This window comes from Aquarana catesbeiana, linkage group LG10 (genome assembly GCF_042186555.1).
Source record: "Aquarana catesbeiana isolate 2022-GZ linkage group LG10, ASM4218655v1, whole genome shotgun sequence".
NCBI classification, from domain to species: domain Eukaryota; kingdom Metazoa; phylum Chordata; class Amphibia; order Anura; family Ranidae; genus Aquarana; species Aquarana catesbeiana.
The window spans coordinates 146,204,472-146,224,344 of record NC_133333.1 but is presented as its reverse complement, the minus strand read 5'-3'; the positions used below and the strand labels follow the sequence as shown (position 1 = coordinate 146,224,344).

General features: G+C 43.7%; 1 long non-coding RNA gene across 1 annotated transcript in view; it reads right to left on the bottom strand.

Moving 5' to 3' along the window:
* The window catches only part of LOC141110073 (uncharacterized), a 97,675-nt gene extending 78,291 nt beyond the window's left edge, over window positions 1-19,384 (bottom strand). The window contains exon 1 of the long non-coding RNA XR_012236234.1: window positions 19,228-19,384. This is a non-coding gene — a long non-coding RNA (uncharacterized lncRNA). The remainder of the gene's footprint in view (window positions 1-19,227) is intronic.
* Window positions 19,385-19,873: the final 489 nt, after the last annotated feature.

Sequence of the window (19,873 nt, the reverse complement as noted above, 5' to 3'; positions counted from 1 at the left end):
GGTCATGGCAGCTACCTGCTGCCATAACAAAGATATCCCTCTACAAATAGCCAACGTATATCGGTGTGCGGTGGTCTGGAAGTGGTTAAACATAATACAATACCACTTTCTCATTCCACATTCATTGCCCATTTCATTCTTTCTCCATTTAGAAATCTTTCCATATTTTCCCCTAAAAAACCTTTTCGCATACACATTTATATCAAATCCATATCATCAAAAAGTAAAATTTGATAATGGGATTTTGTTTAAAAAAAAAAAAGGGTGAAATTATAAATGTTTGAAGAGTTACTGAAATTAAGTAATAATTAAGTAATAGGGACCAGAATAAATTGTTGCATATATTGAGTCCATGAAGTGCTAAAATTTGAGGGGGAAGTTTGTTTGAATAACAGTCAAGGTGACTATTCTGGATATATTACTTTTTGAATTCCCAGAATTTCAACGATAAAGTGTTAATAATGTAATGTTGTTTATTCATCAATGCTTTGTTTGTTGCTGATGGTCAGATACCTTTGCACAAATAAACCATTCCCTTTGTTTTGTAACAGGCAATGTCTTTGTGCAATGCCAAGTTCCCATTTTTTTAATTTCAATATCAACAGATATTGAACAGGGCTTATTGTCACAATTACTTTTCAAACATATAATCTATTTTTTCATAATTAAGCTTGAGCAACATATTTTTTCTACATATAACACCACCCTAGGTTCCTCTACAAACTATAATGCCATTTATTGTACATTTCAGAGTCCAGGGCAATTATATCAATCTGAAGTATAGTTCATTTGTTGATATTGAAAAGTACCTTCCAAACCTTCAACAATGTGAGAATAGGCAACTGCACAATTAAAACCATTCCTTAAAGTCAGACTCTAAACAAAATAATAAAAATACTGTATTTATCAGTGTATAACACGCACTTTTTTCCCCTTAGAATCAGGGGAAAATCACGGGTGCGTGTTATACGCCGATCCCCCGCTGACTGTGAGCGGAGGAGCGAGCGCCGCCGACATTCATACATAGCCGAGTGTACTCGGCTAGGTTCAGCTAGCTCCGCTCAGAGTCACGCCCAGTCCCTCCCTAAGATGGACATAACACAGGGACTGGGCGTGACTGTGAGCGGAGCTAGCCGAACCTAGCCGAGTACACTCGGCTATGTATGAATGCCGGCGGCGCTCGGCTCCACCCACAGGACTACAAGAGGAGCTGAAAGCAGCCGAGAGACCAGCTCTGTGTCTCCCGGCGGTGCCATATTTAACCACTTGACGACCGCCACACGACGATGTACATCGGCAGAGCGGCACGGCAGGCAAAAGGACTTACAGGTACGTCCTTGCCTGCCCACGAGTGGGGGGTCCGATCGGACCCCCCCCGGTCGGCAAATCCTCCCGGGCGATCGGTGGTGAGGGGGATGGCCCCCCCTCGCGATCGCTCCTGGCCAATGGGATCATTTCCCTGCCTCTGTATTGTACACAGAGGCAGAGGAAATGATGTCATCTCTCCTCGGCTCGGCATTTTCCGTTCCGGCGCCGAGGAGAGAAGACTGGAATGTGAGTTACACAAACACACACATACAGTAGAACACGCCAGGCATACATTACACCCCCGATCCCCCCCGATCACCCCTCCCGCCCCCGTCACACTGACACCAAGCAGTTTTTTTTGTTTTGTTTTTTTTCTGATTACTGCAGTCAGTTTGTGACAGTTAGTGTGGTAGGACAGTTACTGTTAGCCCCCTTTAGGTCTAGGATACCCCCCTAACCCCCCCAATAAAGTTTTAACCCCTTGATCATCCCCCGTCACCAGTGTCGCTAAGCAATCATTTTTCTGATCGCTGTATTAGTGTCGCTGGTGACGCTAGTTAGGGAGGTAAATATTTAGGTTCGCCGTCAGCGGTTTATAGCGACAGGGACCCCCATATACTTCCTAATAAAGGTTTTAACCCCTTGATTGCCCCCTAGTTAACCCTTTCACCACTGTTCACCGTATAACTGTTACGGGTGACGCTGGTTAGTTCGTTTATTTTTTATAGTGTCAGGGCACCCGTCGTTTATTACCAAATAAAGGTTTAGCCCCATGATCGCCTGGCGGTGATATGCGTCGCCCCAGGCAGCGTCAGATTAGCGCCAGTACCGCTAACACCCACGCACGCAGCATACGCCTCCCTTAGTTGTATAGTATCTGAACGGATCAATATCTGATCCGATCAGATCTGTACTAGCGTCCCCAGCAGTTTAGGGTTCCCAAAAATGCAGTGTTAGCGGGATCAGCCCAGATACCTGCTAGCACCTGCGTTTTGCCCCTCCGCCCGGCCCAGCCCAGCCCACCCAAGTGCAGTATCGATCAATCACTGTCACTTACAAAACACTAAATGCATAACTGCAGCGTTCGCAGAGTCAGGCCTGATCCCTGCGATCGCTAACAGTTTTTTTGGTAACGTTTTGGTGAACTGGCAAGCACCAGCCCCAGGCAGCGTCAGATTAGCGCCAGTTCCGCTAACACCCACGCACGCACCGTACACCTCCCTTAGTGGTGTAGTATCTGAACGGATCAATATCTGATCCCATCAGATCTATACTAGCGTCCCCAGCAGTTTAGGGTTCCCAAAAACGCAGTGTTAGCGGGATCAGCCCAGATACCTGCTAGCACCTGCGTTTTGCCCCTCCGCCCGGCCCAGCCCACCCAAGTGCAGTATCGATTGATCACTGTCACTTACAAAACACTAAACGCATAACTGCAGCGTTCGGGGAGTCAGGCCTGATCCCTGCGATCGCTAACAGTTTTTTTGGTAGCGTTTTGGTGAACTGGCAAGCACCAGCGGCCTAGTACACCCCGGTCGTAGTCAAACCAGCACTGCAGTAACACTTGGCGACGTGGCGAGTCCCATAAGTGCAGTTCAAGCTGGTGAGGTGGCAAGCACAAGTAGTGTCCCGCTGCCACCAAGAAGAAGACAAACAGGCCCATCGTGCCCTTAATGCCCTTCCTGCAGCATTCGCCAATCCTAATTGGGAACCCACCACTTCTGCAGCGCCCGTACTTCCCCCATTCACATCCCCAACCAAATGCAGTCGGCTGCATGAGAGGCATTTACTTTATGTCCTCCCGAGTACCCCTACCCAACGAACCCCCCCAAAAAAGATGTTGTGTCTGCAGCAAGCGCGGATATAGGCGTGACACCCGCTATTATTGTTCCTCCTGTCCTGACAATCCTGGTCTTTGCATTGATGAATGTTTTGAATGCTACCATACACTAGTTGAGTATTAGCGTAGCGTACAGCATTGCACAGACTAGGCACACTTTCACAGGGTCTCCCAAGATGCCATCGCATTTTGAGAGACCTGAACCTGGAATCGGTTACAGTTATAAAAGTTAGTTACAAAAAAAAAGTGTAAAAAAAAAATCTATATATATAAAATAAAAAAAAAAATAGTTGTCGTTTTATTGTTCTCTCTCTCTCTATTCTCTCTCTATTGTTCTGCTCTTTTTTACTGTATTCTATTCTGCAATGTTTTATTGTTATTATGTTTTATCATGTTTGCTTTTCAGGTATGCTATTTTTTATACTTTACCGTTTACTGTGTTTTATTGTTAACCATTTTTATGTCTTCAGGTACGCCATTCACGAAAATTGAGTGGTTATACCAGAATGATGCCTGCAGGTTTAGGTATCATCTTGGTATCATTCTTTTCAGCCAGCGGTCGGCTTTCATGTAAAAGCAATCCTAGCTGCTAATTAGCCTCTAGACTGCTTTTACAAGCAGTGGGAGGGAATGCCCCCCCCCCCCACCGTCTTCCGTGTTTTTCTCTGGCTCTCCTGTCTCAACAGGGAACCTGAGAATGCAGCCGGTGATTCAGCCAGCTGACCATAGAGCTGATCAGAGACCAGAGTGGCTCCAAACATCTCTATGGCCTAAGAAACCGGAAGCTACGAGCATTTCATGACTTAGATTTCGACGGATGTAAACAGCGCCATTAGGAAATTGGGAAAGCATTTTATCTTACCGATCTTGGTGTGGTCAGATGCCTTGAGGGCAGAGGAGAGATCTAAGGTCTAATAGACCCCAATTTTTTCGAAAAAGAGTACCTGTCACTACCTATTGCTATCATAGGAGATATTTACATTCCCTGAGATAACAATAAAAATGATAAAAAAAAAATGAAAGGAACAGTTTAAAAATAAGATAAAAAAGCAAAAAATAATAAAGAAAAAAAAAAGCACCCTGTCCCCCCCTGCTCTCGCGCTAAGGCGAACGCAAGCGTTGGTTTGGCGTCAAATGTAAACAGCAATTGCACCATGCATGTGGGGTATCACCACGAAGGTCAGATCGAGGGCAGTAATTTTAGCAGTAGACCTCCTCTGTAAATCTAAAGTGGTAACCTGTAAAGGCTTTTAAAAATGTATTTATTTTGTTTCCACTGCATGTTTGTGTGTAATTTTAAAGCATGTCATGTTTGGTATCCATGTACTCGGCCTAAGATCATCTTTTTTATTTCATCAAACATTTGGGCAATATAGTGTGTTTTAGTGCATTAAAATTTAAAAAAGTGTGTTTTTTCCCCAAAAAATGCGTTTGAAAAATCGCTGCGCAAATACTTTTTGAAAAAAAAAAAAATGAAACACCCACCATTTTAATCTGTAGAGCATTTGCTTTAAAAAAATATATAATGTTTGGAGGTTCAAAGTAATTTTCTTGCAAAAAAAAATTATTTTTTCATGTAAAGAAAAAGTGTCAGAAAGGGCTTTGTCTTCAAGTGGTTAGAAGAGTGGGTGATGTGTGACATAAGCTTCTAAATGTTGTGCATAAAATGCCAGGACAGTTCAAAACCCCCCCAAATGACCCCATTTTGGAAAGTAGACACCCCAAGCTATTTGCTGAGAGGCATGTCAAGTCCATGGAATATTTTATATTGTGACACATGTTGCGGGAAAGAGACAAATTTTTTTTTTTTTTGTTGCACAAAGTTGTCACTAAATGATATATTGCTCAAACATGCCATGGGAATATGTGAAATTACACCCCAAAATACATTCTGTTGCTTCTCCTGAGTATGGGGATACCACATGTGTGAGACTTTGTGGGAGCCTAGCCATGTACAGGACCCCGAAAACCAAGCACCGCCTTCAGGCTTTCTAAGGGCGTAAATTTTTGATTTCACTCTTCACTGCCTATCACAGTTTCGGAGGCAATGGAATGCCCAGGTGGCACAAACCCCCCCCCCCCCAAATGACCCTATTTTGGAAAGTAGACACCCCAAGCTATTCGCTGAGAGGTATAGTGAGTATTTTGCAAACCTCACTTTTTGTCACAAAGTTTTGAAACTTGAAAAAAGAAAAAAAAATGTTTTTTTGTCTTTCTTCATTTCCAAAAACAAATGAGAGCTGCAAAATACTCACCATGCCTCTCAGCAAATAGCTTGGCTAGGCTAGGCTCCCAAAAAGTCCCACACATGTGGTATCCCCATACTCAGGAGAAGCAGCTAAATGTATTTTGGGGTGCAATTCCACATATGGCCTGTGTGAGCAATATATCATTTAGTGACAACTTTGTGCAAAAAAAAAATTGTCACTTTCCCGCAACTTGTGTCAAAATATAAAATATTCCATGGACTCAACATGCCTCTCAGCAAATAGCTTGGGGTGTCTACTTTGCAAAATGGGGTCATTTGGGGGGGGGGGGTTTGTGCCATCTTGGCATTTTATGGCCTTCAAAACTGTGATAGGTAGTGAGGAGTGAAATCAAAAATTTACGCCCTTAGAAATCCTGAAGGCAGTGATTGGTTTTCGGGGCCCCATACGCGGCTAGGCTCCCAAAAAGTCCCACACATGTGGTATCCCCATACTCAGGAGAAGCAGCTGAATGTATTTTGGGTTGCAATTCCACATATGCCCATGGCCTGTGTGAGCAATATATCATTTAGTGACAACTTTTTGTATTTTTTTTTTTTTTGTTGTCCTTATTCAATCACTTGGGACAAAAAAAATAAATATTCAATGAGCTCAGCATGCCTCTCAGCAATTTCCTTGGGGTGTCTACTTTCCAAAATGGGGTCATTTGGGGGGGGGGGGGTTGTACTGCCCTGCCATTTTTGCACCTCAAGAAATGACATAGGAAGCCATAAACTAAAAGCTGTGTAAATTCCAGAAAATGTACCCTAGCTTGTAGACGCTATAACTTTTGCGCAAACCAATAAATATACACTTATTGACATTTTTTTTACCAAAGACATGTGGCGGAATACATTTTGGCCTATATGACTAAAATTGAGTTTATTGGATTTTTTTTATAACAAAAAGTAGAAAATATCATTTTTTTTCAAAATTTTCGGTCTTTTTCCGTTTATATCGTAAAAAATAAAAATGGCAGAGGTGATCAAATACCATTACAAGAAAGCAAATTTCGTTTGGGTACAGCATTGCATGACCGCGCAATTAGCCGTTAAAGCGACGCAGTGCCAAATTGGAAAAAGTCCTCTGGTCCTTAGGCAGCATAATGGTCCGGGGCTGAAGTGGTTAAAAACTGCGGTGACACTACAAGGCTGCAGTGTCACTGGGAAAGGCTGCAAATGACACAACAAGGCTGCAGATGACACAAGGCTGCAGTGTCACTGGGCAAGGCTGCAAATGACACAAGAAGGCTGCAGATGACACAAGGCTGCAGATGACACTGAAAGACTGCAAATGACATTACAAGGATGCAAATGACACTGAAAGGCTGCAAATGACACTACAAGGCTGCAGATGACACAAGGCTGCATTGATGGGCATTTAAATGTAAGTTTTCTTCCTTAAAAGTTTTTTCCTTAAAATTCCCTCCTAAACTTGGGGTGCGTGTTATACGCCGGAGCGTGTTATACACCGATAAATACGGTACTCCAGCTATAAGTTAAAATGTTACTCTTAAAAAGTTGTATTTTGCAATCATCTTAAACTTTTTAATCTACTTATTTGTCTGATCAGATTCCTCAAAAGAGGACATTTTGGTACCATTAAATACATGTAATTTAGTATTGACGTCACGTTCTCCATATGTGTTTCCAAGTAACAGTGCATTGGGCATGGGCTTAATAATATGTGCCCAACACATTCCATAAACATACTAACAGTAATTGCAACCTTTCAACAATAAACATGTAATAAAAACATACTTTACATCTATACATATAACTTCTCTTAACTAAGGATTTAGGACTAGCTGAATATGGAATGCAAATGTAGCAATATGCATTCTCGAGTAATATATATCATAATGAAGTGCACCCATAAAATAGAATTCTTAAGAATCTACTTAATCATATCATCTACTTTAATTATTCAACTTCTATTATTGAATATACAGAACAAAGATGGCAGCCGACTCAGACCCATCTCTACTGACAGGACGTCTCCTGGGACCAATAAACCACCATCTGAAGCCTTTGCAGATTTTTGTCCTGCAACCGTACGGTCCAGTCCCTCTATTGGCAATATCCGGTTGGGATCTGGCACCCCTGGAGTTTTTGCACCAGCTGGCATAGTGGACGATGCCTGGCAATGGTGGAGTATGCTTTTAACCCCTGACTTGCACCAGTAGTTTAAATGAATCAATGATGCCGCCTTATGCCCTGATGAAGCAATTATTCTGTTGCGAAACATGTTGGCTGACAGGCATGAATAGGATTTGAACACAATACTGGATGGTCTTATTGATGCTTATTTATATTGATATTTGTCATGTACATTTCTTTTTTGTTTTTTTCCCTTTTGCAATGTAATAAAAATTAATTTTTTTAAATACTCTATTTGTTGGTACCTACTGTTAATAGACGTACTATCTCCCTACAAAAATCCCATGTCCTTTGATAGAAATCTATCCTTCGTTGTATTTGATTATAATTAGGGATTGGGAGAATCGTCTTAATTCCTGTGTATGTCCTCAACCCCTTACCATTTTTCTATAAAGAACAAAGATGGCAATATTATATGTGTTAAAATTAAAGCAGAGTTCCACCCAAAAATCAAACTTCCACTTTTTGGAATCCTCCCCCCCTCCGGTGTCACATTTGGCACCTTTCAGAGGGGAGGGGGGAGCAGATACCCGTCTAATCCAGGTATTTGCTCCCACTTCTGGGCATAGATAACCGCAGCATCCACAGATATCTACGCCATGTCTGGCGCCTCCTCTGTCCCCCCCCCGCTGTCTGCTGGGAGACACACAGGTCCCAGAGGACAGGAAGGACCAGTGGGATCAATGTGCATGAGCAGTAGGGGACCAGGCTGTGAAGCCGCAAGGCTTCACTTCCTGAGACCCTTACCGAAGATGGTGGCGCCTCCACCCAAGAGCCAAGGAACAGATCGGCTTCAGGTGCCGACATCGCAGGCACCCTGGACAGGTAAGTGTCCATCTTTTAAAAGCTACAAATACTGCAGCTGCTGACTCCGCTTTAAGTGTTATTCATTTAAGAAATAAGTAAAACATTTTGCTCAGATATGTTATTCAAACCCTAGCTGTGCACTTTGTATATACTAGTGTCAGTCCAAATTCCAGCAATCTGATGCACAAAATGCCCTGAAGACTCACCAATATGAGCACTGGCAATTCCCAAAAAAAAATATTATTATTAATATTAGGGGGTCAAATGCAAATCAGACTGTTAAGAAGTATGACTACCCAAATACATATATATATTCATTTTTTTTCCTCATTAATGTACACACAGCACCCCATATTGACAGAAAAACACAGAATTGTTGACACTTTGCAGATTTATTAAAAAAGAAAAGTGCCAATACTGGCTGATCCTATTACATCAAACTAGGTAAAACAACCCCTTTTTTTTCTCTCATCATTTAGTGAAAAGTTTATGCGACACCTCCTTTCTTCCCAGTATGGAATCCATATGGATTCAATATTACAGTACTAATCCCCTATCAGAATTAATTTAATTACTCTTATATCATATGTTGCAAAAAAAAATAGTATACACTCCAGGTATAAATAATTGCAATATCTCATCTCTCAATAATATGAAAATATTTAACAATCATGGTTTTGTGTGATTGAGGAAATTCTTTTAATCTGACATGATTTTAGCTATGTGTTTTTAATTTATTTTATTTTATTTTTTTTTACTTTTTTATTATATTTTTTTTACTTTCTTATATTGTTGTGTATAACCGTTAAGACAATAGACCCTGGTTGTGGTATGCGGGATTTCATTTAAATCTGCCTTGCGCAAATAAGTGTATCATCACAGGATTAACTAAAGCACTAAATGAGCGGTGACACAAATTCCGGATATCAGGAATACATCTGCGATGTCACTAATTCAAACACAAATTGAGAACAAACTTGTATAACCACAGCAGATAGGGAATAGGCACAGACTCCGGTCTGCAATAATCACAGGCAAAATGGCCACCAGCAATCTAAGTGCATAAGTGCAGTATGAACACAGCACACTATATAAGGGTGGGAGGTGTAGCAAGGGGCATGCTCCCGTAGACGTCCAATGATGAAACGCGTAGGACGTGGCCTGACCAACGTCATGCGTCATCTCCCAATGAATACAGGATTGTTTGACGGTTTAAACTCAGATCTTTTAGGCTTGAATTGAACTTGTATAATGTGAGTACCATTCTGTTACTTTTGGAATAAAGGTTTTAAACGCTTTTACGCTATGGGCAACCCTTCTCTTTTATGTTAACATAACACGATCCAGGATTGCCAGGAACTGCTGCACAGTGGCATAAACTGTGACTGCGCAATACCCCTGCAGGGGTGAAAGTATCCGGTGAGTGCTTGCATAGTAAGAGCACGAATATCAAGCACTGTCACTAATGAACACTGGAATAAGAAGATTGTATTGAGTAATATTGTTTACCAAGAGGAACAAGCTTTCAAGCATAACTATCACCTGTGCACTATAATTAAGACTATTCAAAGCAACATTGTTTTTTCTGATTAACACTTGTTATATTGAGCACAAGTCACTTTACTATTGACTGCATTTTCCCCCTCCCCCTTTCCCTTCCATTTCCCTCTCTCTCCCCACCCCCCCTTCCATTTTCCCTTCCACTCACCTTAGCACTTTATATCAATGCATGGTATGAATACATGGGCATATTTTGATATAACAGCATCACATGGTAGACAGTGAGTTGCATAGGATCAGCCACTGTCTGAAGCAAATTACATATACATCATTTTCTATTTTTATGTAAAATCACTTTTGGTTGTTACTTCTTTTTTGGGATAAGGTTTTTCAAGAATTTTTATCACCCAGCATTTTTACACTTTCACTCACCTATCAGAAGTGACCTTAACATGTTATCACAGTGTCATAACACTTTGCCATAAAACCAGAACAGCGCCGCACCCACACCTAATTTCTTCTCTTTTCCTCATATACTACTGTACTTTTACCATGACTGGTCCATTATTATTCATTCTCTTTATGTATTGTGTGTCTGTTTTATTCTCTTGAGATATATATCCATTTCTACCCCTCTCTTATGCCCTGTACACACGATAGGATTTTCCGATGGAAAATGTGTGATAGGACTTAGTTATCGGAAATTCCAACCGTGTGCAGGCTCCATCACACATTTTCCATAGGAATTTCCGACACATAAAGTTTTAGAGCTTGCTATAAAATTTTCCGACAACAAAATTCGTTGTCGTAAATTCCGATCGTGTGTACACAAATCCGACACACAAAGTGCCACGCATGCTCAGAATAAATTAAGAGACGAAACCTATTGGCTACTGCCCCGTTTATAGTCCCAACGTACGTGTTTTACGTCACTGCGTTCAGAACGATCGGATTTTCTGACAATTTTGTGTGACCGTGTGTATGCAAGACAAGTTTGAGCCAACATCCATCTGAAAAAATCCATGGATTTTGTTGACGGAATGTCCGATCAATGTCTGACCGTGTGTACAAGGCATAAGAATGCACCGGTGGCTGTGGTAACTTAATCAAATAAGCTTTCTCTTGTTTAACCTTTAACATATCCCTTCAAATTCCCCGTGTAACTCCGGTTATAATTTTTTTGTATGGTATAAACTAATTTATGATTTAACAAAACGGAAAATTGTATACTCACCTTTCCGTAATTTTCCTTTCCTGTCGCATCTCATGGCAGCATACACCTATGGTTGTGGCTCCGCCCCCGCAACCTGATAGGACCGCGTAGCTATTAAAGTCTGAGAGAGCCCCTGCCCCAGCATTCTCCGTGTATATATACCTCACCTCAGATGGGTGGGCATTTGTATGCTGCCATGAGATGCGACAGGAAAGGAAAATTACGGAAAGGTGAGTATACAATTTTCCGTTTTCCTGTCGCATCATGGCAGCATACACCTATGGGGAATAACTCGCAAACTGGGTGGGTATGAGCAAAAGATAAGTTTTTTTATTTAGAAGGTATTGAGGAGTTAGCCTGAATAATTGCTCTCCCAAATTCTACCGTGGACAATCTAGCGGAGTCCACTTTATAATGAGAGATAAAAGTGGTTTTCGAAGACCAAGTGGCTGCTTTGCAGATGGTTTCGGCTGATACCCTGCAGTAGGCCGCCCAGGAGGTCGCCATTGCCCTTGTGGAGTGTGCCCTTAGGCCCTCAGGTACTCGTGCATTGTTAGATGCGTAAGCTCTCTTAATGATCTTCACCAACCATGCTGCGATGGTGCGAGAGGTTGCTGCTTGTCCTCTTCTAAACCCATGAGGAATGACCAGTAGGTCCTCTGTCTTCCTTAAATTGCTGGTTGCCAGGAGGTAGGCCTGGATATTCGACTTTATGTCAAGCGGATGTGGATCACCCTGTTCTGTGGATAGGGTGGGGAGACATAGTTCTTGGTTAAAGTGGAAAGATGATGACACTTTCGGGATCCGATGGTTTTAAGACTACTTTGTCTGGATAGAACATCAAGTATGGTTCCTTAGCCTGTAAGGCCTGAATTTCCGATACCCTTTTAGCTGATGTAATTGCTATTAGGAAAGTGACTTTGAGAGTTAGGTCCCACAGGGAAACATTCTCTAACGGAAAAAATGGCTCATGGGATAAAGCTTCCAACACTACTGAAAGATCCCATGTCGGGAAGGAAGGTTTCCTAGGTGGTCTCAGCTTTAGGCAAGCCTTCTGAAATTGGATGATGAGAGGTTCTTGAGCCCATTTCACTCCTGTCATAGCGGATAGGGCTGATACATGTACCTTCAGGGTACTAGACCTAAGACCTTTATCTAGACCTAACTGGAGAAACTCGAGGATCTGAGGAACTGATGGAGATGCCGGGTTCCAGGATTGCTGTTGTGCGACTAAGAGAAAACTCTCCCAGACCCTTTTATAGGTTTTATTGGTCGTGGATTTTCTGGCCTGGAGGAGAGTGTCTATCACTTTCTGGGAGCAACCTTGGACTAAGAACCTAGTCCTTTCAATCTCCATGCTGTTAGATGCAGCCTCTCCGGAAATGGGTGAAGGAGTTGCCCCTGCGACAGTATATCCGCTGTCATTGGGAGTGTCAGTGGTTCTGCTGTGCTCAATTGGAGGAGCGTCGTAAACCATGGTCGTCTCGGCCAAAATGGGAGGACTGCTAGCACTGTGGCTTTCGACCTCTTGAGTCTGAGTAAGAATCTCGGAATGAGTGGTGTTGGCGGAAATATGTACCCCAAACGGAAGTTCCAGTCGTGTTGTAGGCAATCCGTGCCTTCTGCCGATGGGAAAGGAATTCTGGCTAGATATCTCTGGCATTTCGTGTTGACCGGTGTTGCCGCCAGGTCTATATCCGGTATCCCCCAGGTCTGGGTTATGAGGGTAAAGGCTTGGTGACTTAAGGCCCACTCGTTGTTTGATACAAAGGTCCGACTTAGGGAGTCGGCTAGTTGATTTTGGACTCCTGGGACATACGCTGCCGTTAATCCCGACAGGTTCAGCTGTGCCCACTCGAAGACTGGACGGACTTCCCGCATCATGGAGCGACTCCTGGTGCCCCCCTGCCTGTTGATATAGGCAACTGCCACTCTGTTGTCCAATTTTAGCAGGACCTCTTTCCCCCTGAGGAGGGGGCTGAAGGCTAACAGAGCTTGGAAAGCTGCTTTCATCTCCAATATATTTGAAACCACGTTCTGTGTTCTGAATGTCCAAAGGCCCTGGACTGCGTGATGGCGGTAGTGTGCCCCCCAGCCCTTCAGGCTGGCGTCTGAAGTGATTATTTCCTGAGGAAGAGGGACTATATGCCTGCATCTCTTCAGATTGTTCAATCTGGTCCACCACCAGAGTGATTGTTTTATTTCTTTCTGGACTACGATCGGCTGAGACAATGATACCCCGTTCCATTGTTTTAACAATGATGCTTGCAGAGGTCTGGTGTTCCATTGGGCCCATTGTACCATTGGGATGGTTGCTGAGAATGACCCCAGTATGCTGAGGTACTCCCGGGCTGGTAGTGTGGTAGAGGCTAATAACTTTCTTGCCTTCTGAATGAGGCTGGGAATTTTTTCCTGCGGAAGTTCCACCGTATTGAGACGGGTGTCTAGTTCCGCCCCCAGGAATATCATTCTCTGAGTGGGCTGCAGATTGCTTTTCCCCCAGTTTATGATCCAGCCGAAGTTTTGTAGGGTGGTAATCAGAATGGATCGATGCAGTAGAAGGGAATCCTGATTGTCTGCTAGCAAAAGGATGTCGTCCAGGTAATGATGGACCCTCAATCCTTGTTCTCTTAGTAAGGCTATTACTGGCAGTAAGATTTTTGTGAATGTCCTTGGAGCGGTGGAGATCCCGAACGGGAGGCTTCGGAATTGAAAATGATGTAGACCTACCGCAAAGCGGAGAAATTTTTGGAATGAGATGTGAATGGGGACGTGCAGATAGGCGTCTTGTAAATCGACGGAAAGCATCCAATCCCCGATATTCATGGCCCGAAGAATTGACTGGAGGCTCTCCATTTTGAATGTCTCGACTAAGATTGAGCGATTGAGATTCTTTAGATCTAAGACAGGGCGTAGATCCCCCGATTTCTTCTTCACCAGAAACAACGGGGAGTAGAATCCCGTTGACCTTTGGGATATTGGAACTTCCACTATGGCTTCCTTTTGTAACAGGTCTTGGACGTACTTTGTCAGTAGCATCCTTTTTTCCCGAGATGCAGGTAATCTGGTTACAGAGAATTGGTCTCTTGGAGCCCGTGTCTTGAATTTCCATTTGTGGCCGAACTGGACAGTGTCTATCGTCCATGGGTCCTTTATTGTATCCGCCCAGACCTGCTTGAAACTCATGAGTCTGGCCCCCACTAAAGCTGGTTGGGCGGACGCACCTTCAAAAAGACTTTTGTTCCCCTGACGCAGGGGTCTTAGACTTTTGGAGCTTGAGGAATGATGACTGGGGATTCTTCCAGTTCCTCCTATACTCTTTTCCGGGCCTGTAGGATCTTGCCTCTCTGTATTTATCTGGCAGATTTCTTCTAGAAACCGGTGGTCTCTGCTGCCTGGGCCTCCTATCTGAAGGGATGAGTCCCGATTTTCCCCCCGTGACTTTAGAAATAGCCACGTCCAGTTTTTCTCCAAAAAGGTTTACGCCATCAAAGGGTATTTTGCACCAATTGGATTTTGAGGAGGGATCTGCCGACCAGGGTTTTAACCAGAGCGCCCTTCTGGCCATTACTGAGCTTAACATTGCTCTTGAAGTGGTTTTAATTATATCCACAGAGGCTTCTGCGACAAAGTCGCCTGCAAGACTAAGTTCTTGGAGTGCTGAGATAACTTTCTCCTGCTCTATTCCTTCCGATACCAGCTTCTCGGCCATCGTGGACCAGCTTGAGATAGCCTTACCGACGGCAGCCAATGCTATTGCTGGCCTGCAAGCGCCACCTGCCGAGAGGTAGGTTCTCTTAAGATCCAGATCGATCTTTCTATCCAGGACGTCTTTGAATGTGACTGCATCCTCTATTGGAAGTGTTACGTGCCTGGCGAGGCGCATTAGGGAGGAGTCGACCACTGGAGGAGATATTAGTGGGTTGACGTTAGGCTCTTTAAGTGGATAGAGTTTTGATAATCTGTTGCTGAGGCCAGTTTTTTTCTCTGGCTTTTGCCACTCATCCTTAATTAGATCCTCAAGTTCCTCAATGAACGGGAAGTTCTCTGGGTCTTTTTTAAGATTTGGAAAGTATTTCCTCACTTTTTGAGGAGTTTCTTTTTCTTCCACCCAGTCGATCGCCTCTTTTACTGACTTCACGAATGGGTCGATCAATGAGAAGTCGAAGCCGGTGGATGCCTCTAGATCATCAGTGTCAGAGAGAGGGTCTGACGTCTTTGATGATGATGGGGCAGTGGATGAGGTACTTTGTATAGGTCTGCTGGCTTCTGGCTCTGCGACTTGTGGTGATGGATCAATTGGTTCTCTTGCCTCTGTTTCTCTGTCTTTAGTTGCCTCAATGAAGCATGTGCGACAGGCCAGTTTGTCTGGAAGTGCTGTAGCACCGCAAATCCAGCAGAAGTTCCCGGGTGGACGGGAAGGCTGGGTGACAGGAGATTTCCTGCGCGCAGGGGATTTTTTGTGGTGGGAGCGACTATGCCTTGATCTTGATCGGCTTCTCCTGCGACTTGATCTGCTCCTCCTGCGACTTGAGCGACTTCTGCAATTTGAGCGACTTCTGCCGCGCTCTGAGCGACTCTGCCTGTGGCTTGAGCGGCTCCTTCTTGAAGGCTCCCCTCGTCTTGAATGTGACGATCTGGAAGACCTGGTGGGGCTGTTCAATTTAAACAGCATTAGTGAGGGCTCTCTTTTTCCTTCTCTTCATACTTACCCATCATCCCCTCTTACCTAGTAGGCTGGCGATGGTCTACCTGGGCAACGGTCTCCATGAAAGGTGATGAATCAACCTATAATTATATAGGTGGCTTAGCATGCATGGGATAGCAGATAGTAAACAAGCAAAGAAAAAAGCCATCATAGATCTTACCTGGGCGTGGAGATAGCAAGAGAGAGACAGGGTAGATTAGCAAAAGAAATCCGGTCAAAATTCCCCCTTACAGGCTCAGGAGAGAAGAGACAAGAAAATGCTGACATTACAGCATTTTTAAACTTGTCGCCGTCCCGGGGTGATGACGTCACGCTCGCTCAGATGCGCTCTGAGGCCTCCGACGCCATTTTGGAAGCTGGAAAGTGGGATGTCCTGACAAGCTGGAGCTATGGAGACAGACAGGAGGGGAAGTTACCCACAGGTGCACAGAAAGGAGCTGGAGACCGCTGCGATCCATAAACCTGTTTAAGGTTTGTAATGTATTGTAACATACCCCTGAGACCATCAGAGTGGGGTTCCTTCCATTGAGCTCATTTAGAGGCTGTACAGGATAGGACTTCCACCCAGGAGAGGCTAGAACCTGGCTGGGGCGAATGTTTTAGGTAAGGGATGCATGTTTTCGGTCCTTGACAGGTGAGGAAAAAAAGGATAATGCTGGGGCAGGGGCTCTCTCAGACTTTAATAGCTACGCGGTCCTATCAGGTTGCGGGGGCGGAGCCACAACCATAGGTGTATGCTGCCATGATGCGACAGGAAAGTGGTTTACATATACATAGACAGTAGTAGCCAAAAATGTTTGGGACAAGAATGAAAAATGCTGGGGTCAGAAGGATAGTCTTTTCAATTTGTTAACATTGAATTTGCAACAGTCATGAGCTCAAAATTGTGTGTGATTGATAACCAAAAAACTAAAACTATGTACCATTTTCATACACAGGAAAGTCTCAGCCAGGAGGAGGCAGTGGAAAGTGGCAGCCAGGAGGTGGCAGGGTTAAGTGGCAGCCAGGAAGTGGTCAGGGAAAGTGGCAGCCAGGAGGTGGCCGTGCCCAGTAGCCTGACCAAATCGCAGGTTCCTGCCCTCCACCTTCCAGCAAAATGGCCCAGGAAGGGGGGTAACGTGGAGGAGTCAACGCTTTTTTTTATTCGGCAGGCTACTGCAGCCCTCAGAACCACCCCAATCTTCAAGAGGCCTATGCCTGCATGGCAGCCAGCAAAATGCAGGAAATGGAGGTGGGCCAACACCTCATTTGTGAGAAAGTGATCTATCAGGCCCTAAAAAAGGGGGTGATGGGCGAACTCGCAAAAAAAGTCATGTATGTGAGTTGGTCCTCCTCCACCTCCTGCCACAACTCCAACACCACAGCCACAGTCTGGAAGGAAGCATGCAAGGACGTCTTGAGAGTGATTGGTCTGGTCTGGCAAAAGACGCAGACTCTTGTAAGACCACAGCCTCAGGACATACATGTTATCTGCTGCTGCTCCCGATCTCTCGGAGTCCTGGACCATATTGTGCTCCCTATTAAATGGACTCCTCAGGCTACCAATTTTGCCTGTCAAATAACTGACATCTGTCCTGGGGTACAAAGGCTTTGCCAATTTCAACTGTTTATCCAGCATTGCCTTCCTCTTAATTTTGTTATGACCCCTAATAAATGTCTATTTTTTTCACAAATACTTGGCTATGTGTTTTAGTTCAAAAAGGACAGTTTGTTTGGGAGTAGGCAGGTACATTTAAAAAATACAATGTCAAATTAACAAGGGACACCAACACCAACCAATCTTCTTGAGGTTAAAAAATATAAGATAATAATGGTGTTGTGGTAACTTGACACACAAAATGACAAAAATATTATGGAGATCACTAGAAAAAAATAAAGATAAACATTATTCTGGAGATCTGGTGAAAAAAAAAAATAAAGATTATTTAGGAGATCAAGAGAAATAATAAATAAATCAGTTTGTCAGAACTCTGTGTGAATATCAGCAGCAAAACAACTTCATTATTCTAGCATTATAAAGAAGAAAAGAATGCGCTGCATTAAAAGATTTAAAAATCTGCAGCGTGACGAATGTGCTATCTCCATTACAAACGCTAGTTTTACCATACCGAGCGCTTCCGTCTCATAGCATGTGTGGAATTTGGTGCGTCGGAATTGTCTACACGCGCTCGAAAATTTACGACAACAAATTTTCTTGTCGGAAAATTTGAGATCCAGCTCTCAAACATCTGTTGTCGGAGATTCCGACAGCAAATGTCTGATGGAGCCTACACACAGTCAGAATTTCCAACACTAAGCTCACATTGAACATTTGTTGTCGGAAATTCCAATTGTGTGTACGCGGCATAAGATGCAGTGGCTGCATTAGTTTCCTTTTTTTAGGATTTTTTAACATTTATTTTCACTTGATGATCCAGCCAGTAATTTTGTTTCAACTTTATTAAACAGACCGAGCTGTCCAGCAAGTGCGGTTAGAGGTTTGAGACAAATCAAAAGTTGAACTCTGGAAAACCTGAAAATTTCCCCTTGCAGTTGGATGCTCGTTTAGTCTAGGAGATGGCTAATTTTTTTTACCAATCCTATACTCCCCCATGTTCCAGCAGTAGATTAATTCTCAGTGTGCTCTAGTACTGAAAGAGTCATGTAAAAAGCCCCCTTTATGTTCATACTGCCTTTTGCGATTTAAGGCTGGACTGTGTTCCTTTAACTACTTCAATACAGGGCACTTACACCCCCTTCCTGCCCAAGCCAATTTTCAGCTTTCATCGCTGTCGCTGTTTAAATGACAATTGCGCGGTCATGCTACACTGTACCCAAACATAATTTTTATCATTTTGTTCTAACAAATAGAGCTTTCTTTTGGTGGTATTTGATCAACTCTGCATTTTTTTTTTTTTTTTTTTGCTAAATGAATAAAAAAAGGCCGAAAATTAAAAAAAAAAAAAAGTTTTTCTTTTGTTTCTGTTATAAAATTTTGTAAATAAGTAAGTTTTCTCCTTCACTGATGGGCACTGATAAGACAGTACTGATGGGCACTGATAAGGTGGCACCAATGAGGTGGCACTGATGTGCACTGATGATGGGCACTGACAGGCGGCACTGATGGGCACTGATAGGTGGCACTGATGGGTGGCACTAATATGCAGCACTGATGGACATTGATAGGCAGCACTGATGGACACTCATGGGTGGCACTGGTGGGCACTGATGGGCACTGAAAGGCTATACTGATGGGTACTTATAGGTGGCACTGATAGGCGGCACTGCTGGGCACTCATAGGCAGCACTGATGGGCACTGATACGTGGCACTGATGGGCACTGATATGTGGCACAGATAGATGGCATTGTTAGGCATTACTGATGGCACTGGCAGGCATTTGGGATGGGCACTGATTGGCAGCTGCTTGGGCACTGATTGGTATTTCCCTGGTGGTCTAGGGTGGCATACCTGGTGGTCCAGTGTGGTGGCAATCCCTGGTGGTCCTGGTGGCATCCTGCTGGTCCTGGGTGGGCATCCGAGGGGGGTTGCACTGATAATCAATCAGCACAGACCCCCCTGTCAGGGGAGCAGCCGATCGGCTCTCCTCTACTTGAGTCTGTCAGACGCGAGTGAGGAAAAACCGATCAACGGTTCTTCCTGTTTACATCGTGATCAGCCGTGATTGGATACGGCTGATCACGTGGTAAAGAGCCTCCATTAGAGGCTCTTTACTGAGATCAGTGTAGTGGTGTGTCAGACTGACACACCGCAACACCAATCGTTGCGATGCACTCCCCCACGAGCGCGTGAAAGTGGTCGTTCTGGAGAGCCCTCATATGACATCCAGCCAGAACGAGAACCGCACCACCCAGCTGTCATTTGAAGTGGAAGTGGTTAAATGTATTTTGTTTAACAATGACATTATAATATATTGCTGTGTAGGCAGCGAAATCGAAACCCCGAAATGAGGAACTTACGTGTGTGTCATGAAATAGTCTGTTTGGAGTTTTAAGGGAGTTTTCTAGGTGACATAATGTGACTTAATGAGTTTTGCTTAGATACAGAGATGTAAAGAGTTAAATATATATGACATTATGAATGGTTAAATGCATGT